At 47.3% G+C, this 18,419-nt stretch overlaps 1 protein-coding gene across 4 annotated transcripts in view; it reads right to left on the reverse strand.

Annotated features, from left to right (window-relative positions):
- The window catches only part of LOC106609746 (oxysterol binding protein-like 8), a 249,880-nt gene that overhangs the window by 134,411 nt on the left and 97,050 nt on the right, over positions 1-18,419 (reverse strand). The window lies entirely within an intron of this gene.

Here is an 18,419-nt window from a genome sequence, read left to right on the forward strand (position 1 = left end):
AGACCACAACACCCTACTGGCAACACCATACTGACAACAGACCACAACACCATACTGACAACACCATACTGACAACAGACCACAACACCATACTGACAACAGACCACAACACCATACTGACAACAGACCACAGCACCATACTGACAACAGACCACAGCACCATACTGACAACAGACCACAACACCATACTGACAACAGACCACAACACCACACTGACAACAGACCACAACAACATACTGGCAACAGATCACACCACCATACTGGCAACAGACCACAACAACATACTGGCAACAGATCACACCACCATACTGACAACAGACCACAACACCACACTGGCAACAGACCACAACAACATACTGGCAACAGATCACACCACCACACTGGCAACAGATCACAACACCATACTGACAACAGACCACAACACCACACTGACAACAGACCACAACACCATACTGACAACACCATACTGACAACAGACCACAACACCACACTGACAACACCATACTGACAACAGACCACAACACTGACAACAGACCACAACACCATACTGACAACACCATACTGACAACAGACCACAACACCACACTGACAACACCATACTGACAACAGACCACAACACCATACTGACAACACCATACTGACAACAGACCACAACACCACACTGACAACAGAGCACAACACCATACTGACAACAGACCACAGCATCATACTGACAACAGATCACAACACCATACTGACAACAGACCACAACACCATACTGACAACAGATCACAACACCATACTGACAACACCATACTGACAACAGACCACAACACCACACTGACAACACCATACTGACAACAGACCACAACACCATACTGACAACACCACACTGACAACAGATCACAACACCATACTGACAACAGACCACAGCATCATACTGACAACAGATCACAACACCATACTGACAACAGACCACACCACCACACTGACAACAGATCACAACACCATACTGACAACAGACCACAACACCATACTGACAACAGACCACAACACCATACTGACAACAGACCACAACACCATACTGACAACAGACCACAACACCATACTGACAACAGAACACAGCACCAAACTGACAACAGAACACAGCACCATACTGACAACAGAACACAGCACCATACTGACAACAGATCACGACACCATACTGACAACAGACCACAGCACCATACTGACAACAGAACACAGCACCATACTGACAACAGAACACAGCACCATACTGACAACAGAACACAGCACCATACTGACAACAGATCACGACACCATACTGACAACAGATCACGACACCATACTGACAACACCATACTGACAACAGATCACAACACCATACTGACAACACCAGACCACAACACCATACTGACAACAGATCACAACACCATACTGACAACAGATCACAACACCCTACTGACAACACCATACTGACAACAGACCACAACACCATACTGACAACAGACCACAACACCATATTGACAACACCATACTGACAACAGACCACAACACCATACTGACAACAGATCACACCACCATACTGACAACACCAGACCACAACACCATACTGACAACAGACCACAACACCATACTGACAACAGATCACACCACCATACTGACAACACCAAGACCACAACACCATACTGACAACAGATCACAACACCATACTGACAACAGATCACAACACCATACTGACAACAGATCACAACACCATACTGACAACAGATCACAACACCATACTGACAACAGACCACAACACCATACTGACAACACCAGACCACAACACCATACTGACAAAAGCATGGTGACTGAATGGATGAGGAGGAGTCTGCTCAGGTCACCAGAAGGGGTGGGGTAACATAACACCCAGTGACAAATTAACACATGCACTCACACACACACACCAGTGGCGCCTACCACAATCCACACACACCGGGAGCAGCCTGGATTAGCTGAGATTACAGGAGTACCAGGGATGAGGAGGGATCATCCAGAGACAACACACAGCACTGGGTGGGCGGTTTGGGCGTCTTTCCCGCTAAGCACCAATCGGCCTCCATCCCCGCCCGTCAAGAGCACAAATAGCAACCGATGCATTCCATTGGCTCTGGCCTCAGGGAGAGGCCACAGCTGTGCTGTAATAGGTTGAGAGTATGTACACTGTGGCTGTGTCCCTAATGGCATCCCATTACCATTATAGAGCACTATTGTTGACCAGGACCCATACAAGGAGAGCTGATTAGAGAAAGGTGAGGGGTGGCCCAGCTTTGATTAATAAAGCTTTAGAGGCAAGCAGCCTTAGATTTACTTTTTAATTCAATCAAAGCTGACTGAGCGGTGAGTACATTGTCTTCAAGTCTCTGCAGCTCAATACGTTTTGCTACATGCTCAGTCAGTTCCATCAACTACCTGTTTAATGATAAAGCACAAGGCCAGCTAAGAGGAGTTCAAAGGTCGTCCTGTGATTAATGACAGCGTTATAGAGAGAGGTGATGGATGATACAGTTATAGAGAGGAGTGATGGATGATACAGTTATAGAGAGGAGTGATGGATGATACAGTTATAGAGAGGAGTGATGGATGATACAGTTATAGAGAGGAGTGATGGATGATACAGTTATAGAGAGGGGTGATGGATGATTAATTTAGAGAGAGGAGTGATGGATGATACAGTTATAGAGAGGAGTGATGGATGATACAGTTATAGAGAGGGAGTGATGGATGATACAGTTATAGAGAGGAGTGATGGATGATACAGTTATAGAGAGGAGTGATGGATGATACAGTTATAGAGAGGAGTGATGGATGATACAGTTATAGAGAGGAGTGATGGATGATACAGTTATAGAGAGGAGTGATGGATGATACAGTTATAGAGAGGAGTGATGGATGATACAGTTATAGAGAGGAGTGATGGATGATACAGTTATAGAGAGGAGTGATGGATGATACAGTTATAGAGAGGAGTGATGGATGATACAGTTATAGAGAGGAGTGATGGATGATTCAGTTATAGAGAGGAGTGATGGATGATACAGTTATAGAGAGAAGTGATGGATGATACAGTTATAGAGGGGAGTGACGGATGATTAATTTAGAGAGAGGGGTGATGGATGATTAATTTAGAGAGAGGAGTGATGGATGATACAGCTAGAGAGAGGAGTGATGGATGATACAGCTAGAGAGAGGAGTGATGGATGATACAGTTATAGAGAGGAGTGATGGATGATACAGCTAGAGAGAGGAGTGATGGATGATACAGCTAGAGAGAGGAGTGATGGATGATACAGCTAGAGAGAGGAGTGATGGATGATACAGCTAGAGAGAGGAGTGATGGATGATACAGCTAGAGAGAGGAGTGATGGATGATACAGTTATAGAGAATTGTGATGGATGATTAATTTAGAGAGTTGTGATGGATGATACAGTTATAGAGAGGAGTGATGGATGATACAGTTATAGAGAGGAGTGATGGATGATACAGTTATAGAGAGGAGTGATGGATGATACAGTTATAGAGAGGGGTGATGGATGATACAGTTATAGAGAGGAGTGATGGATGATTCAGTTATAGAGAGGAGTGATGGATGATACAGTTATAGAGGGGAGTGACGGATGATTAATTTAGAGAGAGGGGTGATGGATGATTAATTTAGAGAGAGGAATGATGAATGATACAGCTAGAGAGAGGAGTGATGGATGATACAGCTAGAGAGAGGAGTGATGGATGATACAGCTAGAGAGAGGAGTGATGGATGATACAGTTATAGAGAGGAGTGATGGATGATACAGCTAGAGAGAGGAGTGATGGATGATACAGTTATAGAGAGTTGTGATGGATGATACAGTTATAGATAATTGTGATGGATGATTAATTTAGAGAGTTGTGATGGATGATACAGTTATAGAGAGTTGTGATGGATGATTAATTTAGAGAGGGGGTGATGGATGATACAGTTATAGAGAGTTGTGATGGATGATACAGTTATAGAGAGTTGTGATGGATGATACAGTTATAGAGAGTTGTGATGGATGATACAGCTAGAGAGAGGAGTGATGGATGATACAGTTATAGAGAGTTGTGATGGATGATACAGTTATAGAGAGTTGTGATGGATGATACAGTTATAGAGAGTTGTGATGGATGATACAGTTATAGAGAGTTGTGATGGATGATACAGTTATAGAGAGTTGTGATGGATGATTAATTTAGAGAGGGGGTGATGGATGATACAGTTATAGAGAGTTGTGATGGATGATACTAATGGTGCCTGCTGCTCTCCCACTGCAGGACATACTAATGGTGCCTGCTGCTCTCCCACTGCAGGACATACTAATGGTGCCTGCTGCTCTCCCACTGCAGGACATAGTAAGGGTGCCTGCTGCTCTCCCACTGCAGGACATACGAATGGTGCCTGCTGCTCTCCCACTGTAGGACATAGTAAGGGTGCCTACTGCTCTCCCACTGCAGGACATAGTAAGGGTGCCTACTGCTCTCCCACTGCAGGACATACTAATGGTGCCTGCTGCTCTCCCACTGTAGGACATAGTAAGGGTGCCTACTGCTCTCCCACTGCAGGACATAGTAAGGGTGCCTACTGCTCTCCCACTGCAGGACATACTAATGGTGCCTGCTGCTCTCCCACTGCAGGACATAGTAAGGGTGCCTGCTGCTCTCCCACTGCAGGACATACTAATGGTGCCTGCTGCTCTCCCACTGTAGGACATACTAATGGTGCCTGCTGCTCTCCCACTGCAGGACATAGTAAGGGTGCCTGCTGCTCTCCCACTGCAGGACATAGTAAGGGTGCCTGCTGCTCTCCCACTGTAGTACATAGTAAGGGTGCCTGCTGCTCTCCCACTGTAGGACATAGTAAGGGTGCCTGCTGCTCTCCCACTGCAGGGCATACTAATGGTGCCTGCTGCTCTCCCACTGCAGGACATAGTAAGGGTGCCTGCTGCTCTCCCACTGCAGGACATAGTAAGGGTGCCTACTGCTCTCCCACTGCAGGACATAGTAAGGGTGCCTACTGCTCTCCCACTGCAGGACATACTAATGGTGCCTGCTGCTCTCCCACTGCAGGACATACTAATGGTGCCTGCTGCTCTCCCACTGCAGGACATAGTAAGGGTGCCTGCTGCTCTCCCACTGCAGGACATACTAATGGTGCCTGCTGCTCTCCCACTGTAGGACATACTAATGGTGCCTGCTGCTCTCCCACTGCAGGACATAGTAAGGGTGCCTGCTGCTCTCCCACTGCAGGACATAGTAAGGGTGCCTGCTGCTCTCCCACTGTAGGACATAGTAAGGGTGCCTGCTGCTCTCCCACTGTAGGACATAGTAAGGGTGCCTGCTGCTCTCCCACTGCAGGGCATACTAATGGTGCCTGCTGCTCTCCAATTGCAGGACATAGTAAGGGTGCCTGTTACTCTCCCACTGCAGGACATAGTAAGGGTGCCTGCTGCTCTCCCACTGTAGGACATAGTAAGGGTGCCTGCTGCTCTCCCACTGCAGGGCATACTAATGGTGCCTGCTGCTCTCCCACTGCAGGGCATACTAATGGTGCCTGCTGCTCTCCCACTGCAGGACATAGTAAGGGTGCCGCCACTCTCCCACTGCAGGACATGGTGTTAGAAGCCCCCAAGGCAGGTGCTCTTCAAATAAGGCTGGTCTTACCAGGTGATTACTGTTGATTCGTTTTGCAGACGAGGTTGAGTGAGTGATTTGGGGGGGGTACATTATGTGTGTATGTGACGTGCTATAGTGTCATCAGTGGCCTCTGTCTTACAGTATGTTTGAAACAGAGATAGGTGAAGTTGCCCCTAGATGCTGATCCTGGGTCAGTTTGGCATTTCCCTAACTATTAGTTAAAGCTGAGATCCACATCCTCCAGTGGAATCGGGGCAGAGGAGTATCCTGCATCGTGGTGTTCTATCGTGAGCGTGCGATGATGCACAATGATGTCAGGAGGAAAAACACGTCTCTGTTGTTGTAATATCAGAAATGGACATGGCGGTTTCACCGCTACGGATTCCAGCTGTAAGGTTAGGATTGGGGGAGGGGAAGCTGATCGTCAATATGTACCTTAGGGAAACTAGGCAGCGTTGGAAACAGCATCAGCTGGGATTTTACATCCAGGTCATAAGTCAGACTTGATCACCGTCATTGGACACATTCCTTCTCTCACACTGTAGCAGGCATCTCAGCACACTGCTAACCAATGTCCAATTCACACCAGCACAGCACTGGCATAACCTCAACCCACAGGGCTGGGCCAACTGTCCAAGATGACCAGACCTCACAGCACAACTGAATGGAGATGGAGATAGAGAGATAGAGAGAGAGATAACCGACAACACAGCTGCCCCCTGAATACAATGATGGGAACTACATTAACTGACATTATTAGAGTTACTGACAATGCAGCTGGTGAATTACAATGGGACCACTGTAACTGGAGCTGTCCAGCTGGTGAATTACAATGGGACCACTGTAACTGGAGCTGTCCAGCTGGTGAATTACAATGGAACCACTGTAACTGGAGCTGTCCAGCTGGTGAATTGCAATGGGACCACTGTAACTGGAGCTGTCCAGCTGGTGAATTGCAATGGGACCACTGTAACTGGAGCTGTCCAGCTGGTGAATTACAATGGGACCACTGTAACTGGAGCTGTCCAGCTGGTGAATTACAATGGGACCACTGTAACTGGAGCTGTCCAGCTGGTGAATTACAATGGGACCACTGTAACTGGAGCTGTCCAGCTGGTGAATTACAATGGGACCACTGTAACTGGAGCTGTCCAGCTGGTGAATTGCAATGGGACCACTGTACCTGGAGCTGTCCAGCTGGTGTATTGCAATGGGACCACTGTAACTGGAGCTGTCCAGCTGGTGAATGACAATGGGACCACTGTAACTGGAGCTGTCCAGCTGGTGAATGACAATGGGACCACTGTAACTGGAGCTGTCCAGCTGGTGAATTACAATGGAACCACTGTAACTGGAGCTGTCCAGCTGGTGAATTGCAATGGGACCACTGTAACTGGAGCTGTCCAGCTGGTGAATTGCAATGGGACCACTGTAACTGGAGCTGTCCAGCTGGTGAATTACAATGGGACCACTGTAACTGGAGCTGTCCAGCTGGTGAATTACAATGGGACCACTGTAACTGGAGCTGTCCTGCTGGTGAATTACAATGGGACCACTGTAACTGGAGCTGTCCAGCTGGTGAATTACAATGGGACCACTGTAACTGGAGCTGTCCAGCTGGTGAATTGCAATGGGACCACTGTACCTGGAGCTGTCCAGCTGGTGTATTGCAATGGGACCACTGTAACTGGAGCTGTCCAGCTGGTGAATTACAATGGGACCACTGTAACTGGAGCTGTCCAGCTGGTGAATTACAATGAGACCACTGTAACTGGAGCTGTCCAGCTGGTGAATTACAATGGGACCACTGTAACTGGAGCTGTCCAGCTGGTGAATTACAATGGGACCACTGTAACTGGAGCTGTCCAGCTGGTGAATGACAATGGGACCACTGTAACTGGAGCTGTCCAGCTGGTGAATGACAATGGGACCACTGTAACTGGAGCTGTCCAGCTGGTGAATGACAATGGGACCACTGTAACTGGAGCTGTCCAGCTGGTGAATGACAATGGGACCACTGTAACTGGAGCTGTCCAGCTGGTGAATTACAATGAGACCACTGTAACTGGAGCTGTCCAGCTGGTGAATGACAATGGGACCACTGTAACTGGAGCTGTCCAGCTGGTGAATGACAATGGGACCACTGTAACTAGAGCTGTCCAGCTGGTGAATGACAATGAGACCACTGTAACTGGAGCTGTCCAGCTGGTGAATGACAATGAGACCACTGTAACTGGAGCTGTCCAGCTGGTGAATGACAATGGGACCACTGTAACAGGAGCTGTCCAGCTGGTGAATTACAATGGGACCACTGTAACTGGAGCTGTCCAGCTGGTGAATTACAATGAGACCACTGTAACTGGAGCTGTCCAGCTGGTGAATTACAATGGGACCACTGTAACTGGAACTGTCCAGCTGGTGAATGACAATGGGACCACTGTAACTGGAGCTGTCCAGCTGGTGAATTGCAATGGGACCACTGTAACTGGAGCTGTCCAGCTGGTGAATTGCAATGGGATCACTGTAACTGGAGCTGTCCAGCTGGTGTATTGCAATGGGACCACTGTAACTGGAGCTGTCCAGCTGGTGAATTACAATGGGACCACTGTAACTGGAGCTGTCCAGCTGGTGAATTACAATGGGACCACTGTAACTGGAGCTGTCCAGCTGGTGAATTACAATGGGACCACTGTAACTGGAGCTAACCAGCTGGTGAATGACAATGGGACCACTGTAACTGGAGCTGTCCAGCTGGTGAATTACAATGGGACCACTGTAACTGGAGCTGTCCAGCTGGTGAATTACAATGGGACCACTGTAACTGGAGCTGTCCAGCTGGTGAATTACAATGGGACCACTGTAACTGGAGCTGTCCAGCTGGTGAATTACAATGGGACCACTGTAACTGGAGCTGTCCAGCTGGTGAATTGCAATGGGACCACTGTACCTGGAGCTGTCCAGCTGGTGTATTGCAATGGGACAACTGTAACTGGAGCTGTCCAGCTGGTGAATTACAATGGGACCACTGTAACTGGAGCTGTCCAGCTGGTGAATTACAATGAGACCACTGTAACTGGAGCTGTCCAGCTGGTGAATTACAATGGGACCACTGTAACTGGAGCTGTCCAGCTGGTGAATTACAATGGGACCACTGTAACTGGAGCTGTCCAGCTGGTGAATGACAATGGGACCACTGTAACTGGAGCTGTCCAGCTGGTCAATTACAATGAGACCACTGTAACTGGAGCTGTCCAGCTGGTGAATGACAATGGGACCACTGTAACTGGAGCTGTCCAGCTGGTGAATTGCAATGGGACCACTGTAACTGGAGCTGTCCAGCTGGTGTATTGCAATGGGACCACTGTAACTCGAGCTGTCCAGCTGGTGAATTACAATGGGACCACTGTAACTGGAGCTGTCCAGCTGGTGAATTACAATGGGACCACTGTAACTGGAGCTGTCCAGCTGGTGAATTACAATGGGACCACTGTAACTGGAGCTGTCCAGCTGGTGAATTACAATGGGACCACTGTAACTGGAGCTGTCCAGCTGGTGAATTACAATGGGACCACTGTAACTGGAGCTGTCCAGCTGGTGAATTGCAATGGGACCACTGTAACTGGAGCTGTCCAGCTGGTGAATTGCAATGGGACCACTGTACCTGGAGCTGTCCAGCTGGTGTATTGCAATGGGACAGCTGTAACTGGAGCTGTCCAGCTGGTGAATTACAATGGGACCACTGTAACTGGAGCTGTCCAGCTGGTGAATTACAATGGGACCACTGTAACTGGAGCTGTCCAGCTGGTGAATTGCAATGGGACCACTGTACCTGGAGCTGTCCAGCTGGTGTATTGCAATGGGACCACTGTAACTGGAGCTGTCCAGCTGGTGAATGACAATGGGACCACTGTAACTGGAGCTGTCCAGCTGGTGAATTACAATGGGACCACTGTAACTGGAGCTGTCCAGCTGGTGAATTACAATGGGACCACTGTAACTGGAGCTGTCCAGCTGGTGAATTACAATGGGACCACTGTAACTGGAGCTGTCCAGCTGGTGAATTACAATGGGACCACTGTAACTGGAGCTGTCCAGCTGGTGAATTGCAATGGGACCACTGTACCTGGAGCTGTCCAGCTGGTGTATTGCAATGGGACCACTGTAACTGGAGCTGTCCAGCTGGTGAATGACAATGGGACCACTGTAACTGGAGCTGTCCAGCTGGTGAATGACAATGGGACCACTGTAACTGGAGCTGTCCAGCTGGTGAATTACAATGGGACCACTGTAACTGGAGCTGTCCAGCTGGTGAATTGCAATGGGACCACTGTAACTGGAGCTGTCCAGCTGGTGAATTGCAATGGGACCACTGTAACTGGAGCTGTCCAGCTGGTGAATTACAATGGGACCACTGTAACTGGAGCTGTCCAGCTGGTGAATTACAATGGGACCACTGTAACTGGAGCTGTCCTGCTGGTGAATTACAATGGGACCACTGTAACTGGAGCTGTCCAGCTGGTGAATTACAATGGGACCACTGTAACTGGAGCTGTCCAGCTGGTGAATTATAATGGGACCACTGTAACTGGAGCTGTCCAGCTGGTGAATTGCAATGGGACCACTGTACCTGGAGCTGTCCAGCTGGTGTATTGCAATGGGACCACTGTAACTGGAGCTGTCCAGCTGGTGAATTACAATGGGACCACTGTAACTGGAGCTGTCCAGCTGGTGAATTACAATGAGACCACTGTAACTGGAGCTGTCCAGCTGGTGAATTACAATGGGACCACTGTAACTGGAGCTGTCCAGCTGGTGAATTACAATGGGACCACTGTAACTGGAGCTGTCCAGCTGGTGAATGACAATGGGACCACTGTAACTGGAGCTGTCCAGCTGGTGAATGACAATGGGACCACTGTAACTGGAGCTGTCCAGCTGGTGAATGACAATGGGACCACTGTAACTGGAGCTGTCCAGCTGGTGAATTACAATGAGACCACTGTAACTGGAGCTGTCCAGCTGGTGAATGACAATGGGACCACTGTAACTGGAGCTGTCCAGCTGGTGAATGACAATGGGACCACTGTAACTAGAGCTGTCCAGCTGGTGAATGACAATGAGACCACTGTAACTGGAGCTGTCCAGCTGGTGAATGACAATGAGACCACTGTAACTGGAGCTGTCCAGCTGGTGAATGACAATGGGACCACTGTAACAGGAGCTGTCCAGCTGGTGAATTACAATGGGACCACTGTAACTGGAGCTGTCCAGCTGGTGAATTGCAATGGGATCACTGTAACTGGAGCTGTCCAGCTGGTGAATTACAATGGGACCACTGTAACTGGAGCTGTCCAGCTGGTGAATTACAATGGGACCACTGTAACTGGAGCTGTCCAGCTGGTGAATGACAATGGGACCACTGTAACTGGAGCTGTCCAGCTGGTGAATTACAATGGGACCACTGTAACTGGAGCTGTCCAGCTGGTGAATTACAATGGGACCACTGTAACTGGAGCTGTCCAGCTGGTGAATTACAATGGGACCACTGTAACTGGAGCTGTCCAGCTGGTGAATTACAATGGGACCACTGTAACTGGAGCTGTCCAGCTGGTGAATTGCAATGGGACCACTGTAACTGGAGCTGTCCAGCTGGTGTATTGCAATGGGACAACTGTAACTGGAGCTGTCCAGCTGGTGAATTACAATGGGACCACTGTAACTGGAGCTGTCCAGCTGGTGAATTACAATGAGACCACTGTAACTGGAGCTGTCCAGCTGGTGAATTACAATGGGACCACTGTAACTGGAGCTGTCCAGCTGGTGAATTACAATGGGACCACTGTAACTGGAGCTGTCCAGCTGGTGAATGTCAATGGGACCACTGTAACTGGAGCTGTCCAGCTGGTCAATTACAATGAGACCACTGTAACTGGAGCTGTCCAGCTGGTGAATGACAATGGGACCACTGTAACTGGAGCTGTCCAGCTGGTGAATTGCAATGGGACCACTGTAACTGGAGCTGTCCAGCTGGTGTATTGCAATGGGACCACTGTAACTCGAGCTGTCCAGCTGGTGAATTACAATGGGACCACTGTAACTGGAGCTGTCCAGCTGGTGAATTACAATGGGACCACTGTAACTGGAGCTGTCCAGCTGGTGAATTACAATGGGACCACTGTAACTGGAGCTGTCCAGCTGGTGAATTACAATGGGACCACTGTAACTGGAGCTGTCCAGCTGGTGAATTACAATGGGACCACTGTAACTGGAGCTGTCCAGCTGGTGAATTGCAATGGGACCACTGTAACTGGAGCTGTCCAGCTGGTGAATTGCAATGGGACCACTGTACCTGGAGCTGTCCAGCTGGTGTATTGCAATGGGACAGCTGTAACTGGAGCTGTCCAGCTGGTGAATTACAATGGGACCACTGTAACTGGAGCTGTCCAGCTGGTGAATTGCAATGGGACCACTGTACCTGGAGCTGTCCAGCTGGTGTATTGCAATGGGACCACTGTAACTGGAGCTGTCCAGCTGGTGAATTACAATGGGACCACTGTAACTGGAGCTGTCCAGCTGGTGAATTACAATGGGACCACTGTAACTGGAGCTGTCCAGCTGGTGAATTACAATGGGACCACTGTAACTGGAGCTGTCCAGCTGGTGAATTGCAATGGGACCACTGTACCTGGAGCTGTCCAGCTGGTGTATTGCAATGGGACAACTGTAACTGGAGCTGTCCAGCTGGTGAATTACAATGGGACCACTGTAACTGGAGCTGTCCAGCTGGTGAATTACAATGAGACCACTGTAACTGGAGCTGTCCAGCTGGTGAATTACAATGGGACCACTGTAACTGGAGCTGTCCAGCTGGTGAATTACAATGGGACCACTGTAACTGGAGCTGTCCAGCTGGTGAATGACAATGGGACCACTGTAACTGGAGCTGTCCAGCTGGTCAATTACAATGAGACCACTGTAACTGGAGCTGTCCAGCTGGTGAATGACAATGGGACCACTGTAACTGGAGCTGTCCAGCTGGTGAATTGCAATGGGACCACTGTAACTGGAGCTGTCCAGCTGGTGTATTGCAATGGGACCACTGTAACTGGAGCTGTCCAGCTGGTGAATTACAATGGGACCACTGTAACTGGAGCTGTCCAGCTGGTGAATTACAATGGGACCACTGTAACTGGAGCTGTCCAGCTGGTGAATTACAATGGGACCACTGTAACTGGAGCTGTCCAGCTGGTGAATTACAATGGGACCACTGTAACTGGAGCTGTCCAGCTGGTGAATTACAATGGGACCACTGTAACTGGAGCTGTCCAGCTGGTGAATTGCAATGGGACCACTGTAACTGGAGCTGTCCAGCTGGTGAATTGCAATGGGACCACTGTACCTGGAGCTGTCCAGCTGGTGTATTGCAATGGGACAGCTGTAACTGGAGCTGTCCAGCTGGTGAATTACAATGGGACCACTGTAACTGGAGCTGTCCAGCTGGTGAATTGCAATGGGACCACTGTACCTGGAGCTGTCCAGCTGGTGTATTGCAATGGGACCACTGTAACTGGAGCTGTCCAGCTGGTGAATTACAATGGGACCACTGTAACTGGAGCTGTCCAGCTGGTGAATTACAATGAGACCACTGTAACTGGAGCTGTCCAGCTGGTGAATTACAATGGGACCACTGTAACTGGAGCTGTCCAGCTGGTGAATGACAATGGGACCACTGTAACTGGAGCTGTCCAGCTGGTGAATGACAATGGGACCACTGTAACTGGAGCTGTCCAGCTGGTGAATTACAATGGGACCACTGTAACTGGAGCTGTCCAGCTGGTCAATTACAATGAGACCACTGTAACTGGAGCTGTCCAGCAGGTGAATGACAATGGGACCACTGTAACTGGAGCTGTCCAGCTGGTGAATTACAATGAGACCACTGTAACTGGAGCTGTCCAGCTGGTGAATTGCAATGGGACCACTGTAACTGGAGCTGTCCAGCTGGTGTATTGCAATGGGACCACTGTAACTCGAGCTGTCCAGCTGGTGAATTACAATGGGACCACTGTAACTGGAGCTGTCCAGCTGGTGAATTACAATGGGACCACTGTAACTGGAGCTGTCCAGCTGGTGAATTACAATGGGACCACTGTAACTGGAGCTGTCCAGCTGGTGAATTACAATGGGACCACTGTAACTGGAGCTGTCCAGCTGGTGAATTACAATGGGACCACTGTAACTGGAGCTGTCCAGCTGGTGAATTGCAATGGGACCACTGTAACTGGAGCTGTCCAGCTGGTGAATTGCAATGGGACCACTGTACCTGGAGCTGTCCAGCTGGTGTATTGCAATGGGACCACTGTAACTGGAGCTGTCCAGCTGGTGAATTACAATGGGACCACTGTAACTGGAGCTGTCCAGCTGGTGAATTACAATGAGACCACTGTAACTGGAGCTGTCCAGCTGGTGAATGACAATGGGACCACTGTAACTGGAGCTGTCCAGCTGGTGAATTACAATGGGACCACTGTAACTGGAGCTGTCCAGCTGGTGAATGACAATGGGACCACTGTAACTGGAGCTGTCCAGCTGGTGAATGACAATGGGACCACTGTAACTGGAGCTGTCCAGCTGGTGAATGACAATGGGACCACTGTAACTGGAGCTGTCCAGCTGGTGAATTACAATGAGACCACTGTAACTGGAGCTGTCCAGCTGGTGAATTACAATGAGACCACTGTAACTGGAGCTGTCCAGCTGGTGAATGACAATGGGACCACTGTAACTGGAGCTGTCCAGCTGGTGAATGACAATGGGACCACTGTAACTAGAGCTGTCCAGCTGGTGAATGACAATGAGACCACTGTAACTGGAGCTGTCCAGCTGGTGAATTACAATGAGACCACTGTAACTGGAGCTGTCCAGCTGGTGAATGACAATGGGACCACTGTAACTGGAGCTGTCCAGCTGGTGAATTACAATGGGACCACTGTAACTGGAGCTGTCCAGCTGGTGAATGACAATGGGACCACTGTAACTGGAGCTGTCCAGCTGGTGAATTACAATGGGACCACTGTAACTGGAGCTGTCCAGCTGGTGAATTACAATGAGACCACTGTAACTGGAGCTGTCCAGCTGGTGAATGACAATGGGACCACTGTAACAGGAGCTGTCCAGCTGGTGAATTACAATGGGACCACTGTAACTGGAGCTGTCCAGCTGGTGAATTACAATGAGACCACTGTAACTGGAGCTGTCCAGCTGGTGAATGACAATGGGACCACTGTAACTGGAGCTGTCCAGCTGGTGAATTACAATGAGACCACTGTAACTGGAGCTGTCCAGCTGGTGAATGACAATGGGACCACTGTAACTGGAGCTGTCCAGCTGGTGAATGGCAATGGGACCACTGTAACTGGAGCTGTCCAGCTGGTGAATTACAATGGGACCACTGTAACTACAGCTCTATATAAATAACACTGCGGGCTCTATATAAATAACACTGCGGGCTCTATATACATAACACTGCGGGCCCTATATACATAACACTGCGGACCCTATATAAATAACACTGTGGGCTCTATATAAATAAGCTCATGGTGTTGCCAATGTATTCAGTTCCCATATGTACAATACAACAGGCCTGATACTGTCAATGCACTACAGTATATGAGTAATCCACAATAGACCCATTACATCTGTCTAGAATCACACCCTATCTCATTCTGAAGTGAAAGCTTGTTCCTGCCTGATATGATGTGAGAGAGAAAACATGAAAGCCATATTTTCCCAGACATGGTGCCATTTTCTGTGTCTGTTTTTTGAGCTTTCATCTGAAGGGGAGGGGGGGTTCAGTGACCGCCAGGGGAGAAAATAAATGTCATAAATAGTACTCTATTTTATATATAGTGCACTACTTTTGACCAGGATCCATATGGTAGTGCACTATAAGTAGTGCACAATAAACAGAGTAGGGTGCCTTTTAGGGAAAGTGGGTTAGGATGTGGAACCAAGATTTCCCCTGCAGAGACAAGCAGAATAACAACATTCTGTGCCGACACTGACAGATGCCAAACTAAATATTAAATAAAGTCAGATGTTAACCCTATCAGTCCAGAGACGACAAACTAAATATTAAATAAAGTCAGTTGTTAACCCTATCAGTCCAGAGATGCCAAACTAAATATTAAATAAAAAGTCAGATGTTAACCCTATCAGTCCAGAGATGCCAAACTAAATATTAAATAAAAAGTCAGATGTTAACCCTATCTGAGACTCCAGAAAACAAATCTGCTTTTCATTCATCTGCATGTCCAGCCCTTATATACTGAAAAAATATAAAAAGCAACATGTAACAATTTCAAAGATTTTACTGAGTTACAGTTCATATAAAAAAATCAGTCAATTAAAATAAATTCATTAGGCCCTAATCTATGGATTTCACATGACTGGGCAGGGGCGGTTGTGAGGCCAGTTGGAAGTACTGCCAAATTCTCTAAAACGACGTTGGAGGCAGCTCATGGTACACACATTAACATTACATTCTCTGCCAACTAGGCAGTGACAACTGGGTGGAGTTTGGAGTTTGTGACATCAACTATGTGAGCTTATCATAGTTTTACAGACAGTATGTCCTGGGATTTCCTATGATCTTCTATGTAGAAGAACCCATTACCTTCTAATCACTGGTGTAGCTTGTGAGCATCATAGAGCAAAACATGTTACATGTGCGTGTTCATGAGATTCGTTTTCATAGATAGCTTTTAATAGTTTGCAGCTCAAACCATTCAGACTCTATAGATGTTTCTGTAAAAAGATCTTGTCTCACAAACACCGCTCTAGCTCAGCCCCCGTTGACCACAGACTAATTAACGGCTGGTACCAATGGATGCAGAAGTTACTAATCCAATGGTACCCAGAAGTCTGTAGGTTTAAAAGGGGTTAAGAAGTCCAAATGGCGCCGGTGTCGCGGTGGGAATCATTGGGTTAACCTATTTGTTAGGATTTATCATCTACTGAAATTCAGCAAATAAGAGAGAATGATACTGAGCAGAGTTTCCCCTCGGTACAAATCTAGGATCAGCTTCCCCTCCCCCAATTCCCATAAGTGGGAATTAAAAACTGGCCCAAGATCAGTGTCCAGGCCTGGGGCCAACGTTACCTCACTTATGAAAACAGTATCATCTCTACCTGTGGTGTTGCTTCAGGAGACTATTTAGACACAATCCTGTAGCTTCTAGCCTTTGTCTTCCATCACAGCATTTCCTTTAAACTTCCCATTTCATCCCGATGTGTAGCCTAGCATTTTCCCAAGCACAGGGAGAGAGTGAATATCTCAGGGCTTAGGCTTGAACGGTTTTCCTCCATCCTGCCCCAGAACAGATGAACAGGAACTTGTGAGACAGAACACCATGGCATATTACATAATGTTTAAACATGACTCGGAGCATATCTCTGACCCATTTCCCTTGGTTCACTATGATCACCCACCGAGGCATCTTTCCACTGTATCTTAAAGATGCACATCTTTTCTGAAAGCCAAGTCTAGTGATTTTACAACATCAACACAGAGATGATCCACCGACAGTGTGAGAGGTAGTCTGTAATGTCACGCTGTAAGATGTTCATACCGTCAAAGACAGGGCCGACAACAAAAACGTAAACAATAGAGCGAGGTAAACAATCGAGTGTTGTAAACAGAAAGACGGAGCAATGTAAACACGGAGAAATGTAAACAATAGAGTGAGGTAAACAATAGAGTGAGGTAAACAACAGAGCGAAGTAAACAATAGAGTGATGTAAACATGGAGCGAGGTAAACAATAGAGCGACAAACAATAGAGTGATGTAAACAATTGAGTGATGTAAACATGGAGCGAGGTAAACAATAGAGCGATGTAAACAATAGAGTGATGTAAACATGGAGCGAGGTAAACAATAGAGCGACAAACAATAGAGTGATGTAAACATGGAGCGAAGTAAACAATAGAGTGATGTAAACATGGAGCAAGGTAAACAATAGAGTGATGTAAACATGGAGCGAGGTAAACAATAGAGCGACATAAACAATAGAGTGACATAAACAATAGAGGGATGTAAACAATAGAGTGATGTAAACAATAGAGTGATGTAAACAATAGAGTGATGTAAACATGGAGCGAGATAAATAGAGCGACATAAACAATAGAGTGATGTAAACATTGAGTGATGTAAACAATAGAGTGATGTAAACATGGAGCGAGGTAAACAATAGACCGACAAACAATAGAGTGATGTAAACATGAAGCGAGGTAAACAATAGAGTGATGTAAACATGGAGCGAGATAAACAATACAGTGATGTAAACATGGAGCGATGTAAACAATAGAGTGATGTAAACATGGAGCAAGGTAAACAATAGTGACGTAAACATGGAGCAAGGTAAACAATAGACTGATGTAAAAAAATAGAGTGATGTAAACAATAGAGTGATGTAAACATGAAGCGAGGTAAACAATAGAGTGATGTAAACATGGAGTGATGTAAACAATAGTGATGTAAACATGGAACAGGGTAAACAATAGAGTGACATAAGCAATAGAGTGATGTAAACATGGAGCGAGGTAAACAATAGAGTGATGTAAACAATAGAGTGACGTAAACAATAAAGTGATGTAAACAATAGAGTGATGTAAACATGGAGCGAGATAAACAATACAGTGATGTAAACATGGAGCGATGTAAACAATAGAGTGATGTAAACATGG

This window comes from Salmo salar, chromosome ssa17, assembly GCF_905237065.1.
Source record: "Salmo salar chromosome ssa17, Ssal_v3.1, whole genome shotgun sequence".
NCBI classification, from domain to species: Eukaryota; Metazoa; Chordata; class Actinopteri; order Salmoniformes; family Salmonidae; genus Salmo; species Salmo salar.